Source organism: Artibeus jamaicensis, unplaced genomic scaffold (genome assembly GCF_021234435.1).
Source record: "Artibeus jamaicensis isolate MK-2021 breed Jamaican fruit bat unplaced genomic scaffold, CSHL_Jam_final contig_466, whole genome shotgun sequence".
NCBI lineage: Eukaryota > Metazoa > Chordata > Mammalia > Chiroptera > Phyllostomidae > Artibeus > Artibeus jamaicensis.
Genome location: NW_026521844.1, coordinates 10967925 through 10973273, shown reverse-complemented (window position 1 = coordinate 10973273; position 5349 = coordinate 10967925).

The window sequence follows — 5349 nt, the reverse complement described above, 5'->3', positions numbered from 1 at the left end:
ACTCACAGTATATTCAGAAAAAATTCTGTTTAAAATATTCTTGCCAAACTATTTAATTGTCATATGTTGAACTTTAAAGTTTAACACTTTTATGATCTTGTTTTATTTACTGTGTGGTATATTCCTTGTGGATGTTACAACAGTTTACAGCATGCATGAATTAAAAATCTTTTAAGAATACTGGAAATTTTTTAAAAACCAAAATAAAACATTTAAGGCGATAATAGTTATTGTTGATGAGATGCTTCCTTTGGGTTTTATCCTAAAACTTTACCTCTGTTCTGTCATGTGGGTCTCACGTCATTTTTGCAAGATGGGTGCTTTTCAGATTGCACAGATGAGAAACTGAGGATTGTAGAGAACAAATAATTTACTCCAAGTCATTGCAGTAAAGTGTGGTAACTGCTACTTAGTGGTAAAGTTAGTTTCAAACCTGGGTTTGACTTCAGAGTCAATAGTTGATCGCTTGCAGATGCTAGTTGAAGGGTTCTGCTTGGTTTATAACCTAGTTCTTTTGACTCAAAATTTTTTTCTATGAGCTCTGGCCTCATGGCTCAGTTGCTTGGAGCATCATTCCATGCAAAGGGTTATCAGTTCCAATCCCATTCAGGGCACTTACCTAGGTTGTTGGTTCTTTCCCTGGTTGGGGCATGTGCAAAAGGCAACCAATTGATATTTCTCTTTCTCACATAAATGTTTCTCTCTCTCTCTCTCTCTCTCTCTCTCTCTCTCCCTCTCTCTCTCCCTTTCTCTCTGAAATCAATGCAGATGTGTCCTCGGGTGATGAAAAAAATTCAATGAACCGTTACTGTAAACATTCCAAGAAATATTTACTGATTAGTGTAGGTTCTGCTACATCTGCCTGGGTGAGTACTGATTACAAACAATAGTAGTTTCAAATTGAAATAGATTCATAATTTAAAAACCAAAGCAAGCCCCAAATACACCAGAAATGTTAAATTGTGCTTGAGAGAGAAAATGTCACCACTTATAAAACAAAACTATTAGAAAGAACCAAACTTACAGGCCCACTTAAGCTATTAAAATTATTTTTAGGGGAAGCAATAACCAAGTGGAACCAGCAAGTGAACCTTGCTACTCAAAGCATGGAGAGTTAGGGTGAGATTGGAAAAAGAGACAGGGAACTCACTTATAAGAGCAATTTAACATCTTTGAGCTAATAAGGAATATTCCTCTGGTATATATTTGGTTTTTGAATTTTACTCTGCAGAACATATGTTATTTTAAAAGGAGCCAAAATTAAGTGAAGGACCACAATTTTTAGCCACAGATCTGTGTTGCTGATAAATCCCATGATTGGTAAAAATCTGACTGGCAAGACCAAATTCTCATAGAACACAGGGAGCTGGAGGAAAAAAAATTACAGTGCTGATCACTGAGAAAAAGAGTGTTGGAAAGTACTAGCTTCCAAAACAAACCAGAGTAGACAAGGTTAGAATGTTCTGACAACAGGTAGCAGCTCTTGTGAGTCACTTCCCTCAATTGTTCAGGAGAAACTGCAGTGACTTTGCTCTGGACAGCGCATTCTTTCCCCAAAGGTTGATATCATGCAGATTACAAATTTTTATCAACTATTGAACCACACTTTACTGGTTGAGCATTTTGGGCATTGTAGTTCTGTTTCTCTAAGTCTTTCCTTTAAAGATATTAACTAAACAATATGAATGTTAAAAGTTATTAATTTCAAAAACTTTGACATAAGAATTAGAATTGTTACACAAATTTCAGCAAATTCTCAAAAACAAGGGTGCTAAAATCATAGATGTAAGATGTTACTGTATTGGCCCTTGTCCCCAAAGTCATATGAAATCAGAAAATAAGTTTTGAGAGAATTTGTTGGATAGTGATATCTATACTTCAAGCAGAATAAAAATTATCCAAAATCATTTGCAGATGGCTATTCCCTGGAGCAATTCTTAGATGGTCAAATTGATGGGTGTGGTAAGCAGGATATTGCCCCACAAAGATTCCCAAGTTTTATTCCTGGAGCTTGTAAATAATAAATGGCTAAAAAGGAATTTTCAGACATGAACTTTTAGCTGGGGAATTATTCTGAATTACCTGCATTTGCCCAATGTTATTGCAAGTGTCCTCATAAGAGCAAGAAGAGGAAGGAAATTCAAAGTCAGAGAAAGCAGACTCGACCAGGCAGAAATCACAGTGCTATGCTGCTGGCTTTAAAGACTGAGAAAACAGACATGAGCCAAGGAATTTCTGTAGAAGTTGGGAAGGGCAAGGAGACAGATTCTGCTCTAGAGCCTCAGGCTGTGTAGCCATGGGGGGCATATTGCTGTTGGCCCTGTGAGATTCATGTCAGAGGTTTCTTCCACAAATGATCAATTTACATTGCTTTAAGCCACTATGTCTTGGTAATTTGTTATAGCAACACTGGAAAAAATAATATAAAGGGTACAGAAATAGAAATAGTAATTTTTTTTAAAAGCAGAACTCTGTGATATAGAATAAAGTAAACCATAATGATTTCCCTGGAAATCAGAGCAATGGAGAATGCTTCTACTCTTTGATTCTACAAATATCAGTTACAAAAATGCTTGCAAGAGAAGTAAACAGGCCCCAACACCCATGCATAAACATGGTGTAAGGATGTGGCAAGTCTAGCAACAGCTGATATCTTTGGAGCAACGCTCTAGGGTCACAGCTTCATCTGGCCATGTACCTTCATTTCAGAGAGGACAGTACTGCCTGGCTCAGATTAGATGGTTGGCTACTCTTCTTTCAGAATGTCTGAGCGGCATTCATACCCTATGCCCACAAGCACAGTTTACATGACTATTTGGGCTTGCTTGCTAGTAAATGTTTCACAGGACCGGACCTGAAACTTGTTTTCATTATTCACATACCATGGGGTAGCAAGGTTGTGTGGGAGAGGACTGCCAGCTGACACCTACCTTCAATCATTGGGAGCTGTCAATATTTTCCAAAAGAACCTGATGATTATTAAATGGTCATCAATTTGGCTTCTTTCAGTTTCCCAAGAGACTCTACATTCTGCTTTAAGGAACTTGCACTTCATCTCTTAGCTGGTGTTTGTTAAAAAGAGGTATGCTGTCAGAAATACTTACGTGAAATTTAGTGTCCTGCAATTTCAACAAGCACCTCTCCCATTCCATAAACGCTGAGGTTTGAGAACACTGGTTCAAAGTGGAGAATTGCTAACTAAGTGCAGTAGTTATATAATCACATCTGCAGCAGCTTTTCTCCTCTCTCTCTCCCCAGTTCCAAACTGGAAAGGCACTACGTCTTAATCATTGCTTTAAAGACTATGGCACTTTCCCTTCTCACCACACTTGGAGTTCCTCTCCATTATTCTTTTTCTCTTTGCCTGCGACCTAAATTTTCATCTCAGTCTGGTTTTGTCATAAGGATAGAATAGTACAAAATGGACATGAAGGAGATTAGAGGTACTATTACCAAGCATCTGCTATTTATCATTTTAAACATAGTATCTTGTAAGATAGGATAGACGAAAGCATCAGCACTATTAAAAACATGATGTTTAATACTTCTTATTTTCATTCTTTGCTCTCATTCCTCAGAAACACTTCTGTGCTAGTTACAATTTATCTTCCTGCACATTAGCTCTTACCTTCACCCCTTCCCAATCATCGCTCAGTGCCTAAGGGATTTCTGCTTCCTCCACAATGTCATGGGACTTGCCTAGTAATAGTATTAAGGTATCTTCCATGGAGGTCTAAGGTTTGCAAAAAGCAAAAGTGACAGAGGAAGAAAAGAAGGAAGGAAGGAGGAGAGGAGGGAGAGCAGTAAAGAAAGAAAGAAGGGACCTTGTTTTCTTGGAGAATAAAGCTAATCATCTAATCATCCTATATCATAATTAAAAAAAAAGATTTTATTTATTTAATTGTTTTAGAGAGAAGGAAAAGGAGGAAGAGAGAGAAGCACTGATTGGTTGCCTCTTGAGTGTCCCCACCTGGGGACCTGGCCCTCAACCTAGGCATGTGCCCTGGCCAGAAATCAAACGGGTGAATTTTTAGTCCATAGGCCTGTGCTCAATCCACTGAGCCACACCAGCCAGGGCTCATAACGATAATTTAAATTAAAAACAAACAAGCAAACAAAGATTTATTATTCAAGGCTAAAATTCCCAGGTATGGTATTCCTGGAAAAGTCTCCTCCTTTCCTCATTTCTTATCAGAATGATGTCTGAACCACGTAAAGATCCATAACGATTCTAGTGGGCCTGGATTATTAGGAACATTAAAATCAAACACCTTCCTCCACACTGAGCTGCTTCTTTTTCTCTTTCTGGGAGTTATGTATGCTTAGGACACAGAGCTTTCAATAATAATAATATTAGGTAAATTTACGTAGAAAGATAATTTTATGATATTGCATTAAAATGTTTCAAATTTCAATTTTCAAAATCTTCATATTTACAAGTATTGATCTCTTCTGAGAAGCCTTTCCTCATCTCTGCTCTTTGGAGCTGCCCCCTAGTTAATGGTTTGGGGAACACCCTGAGATTTTTCCCTTTTAGAGCCCTTCTTAAGAGTTACCTCTTTCTCTGCTTAGACCAAAACTAGGCACATAATAGATGTTTAGTAACTACAGGATAGAGGAATAAATGAATTATTGCCACGACATGGATTTATTTTTTTATCATTTGTGTAACTAAATGATTTTCCTTCCTTCTTGACATTAAGGAATTTTTACAGAAACAGAAAAACATTATTTAATGTGAAAAGACATTATGATCTTTTATAATCTTCAACCCTAAAATAGAAAGGAACAATTTGTCTTTTCATCTAGTGTCTAAATTGTGGGCGACAAGTTTCGGTTTCTAAATGTAATTGCTGTGCAGATCTTTCTTTTCATTTTGTTTTTCTTAGATCTCCCCGAAGCATTCCTCCAGCCTTTTACCTCTGAGTTTTGTTTCAAGAACGCTCTCGTCAATGGAGATTAAGATAACATTTCTGTGTGAGCACAAAAGCTAAGGAAGAATTCCAGTCATGCCACCCGGGGAACCAGCTGTGCTATTCCTTCTGTTTTCTCTCTGATCTGCTCCAGAGTGGAGGCTGTGCCTCAAACAACAAGGGAGTCAACATCACCATCGCTGGGTGAGGAAAGTGTTGCACAATGTTCCCCCAACTACAACAAACAAGGGCAAGGCGCTGGGCTTCAGGCTGGCCTTTTGTCATTCTATTAAACATTCTGGAAAAGCTGATTTTTCAAATAAGAATTTCAGGGTATAGGAGAGGCTTCCACCAGACTCTTTTGTCTCCGTACATTTTCTTTTGATTTAGTAAACATCAGGAAGGTGAATCTAATCAGGGTGTACTTTTCACCAAA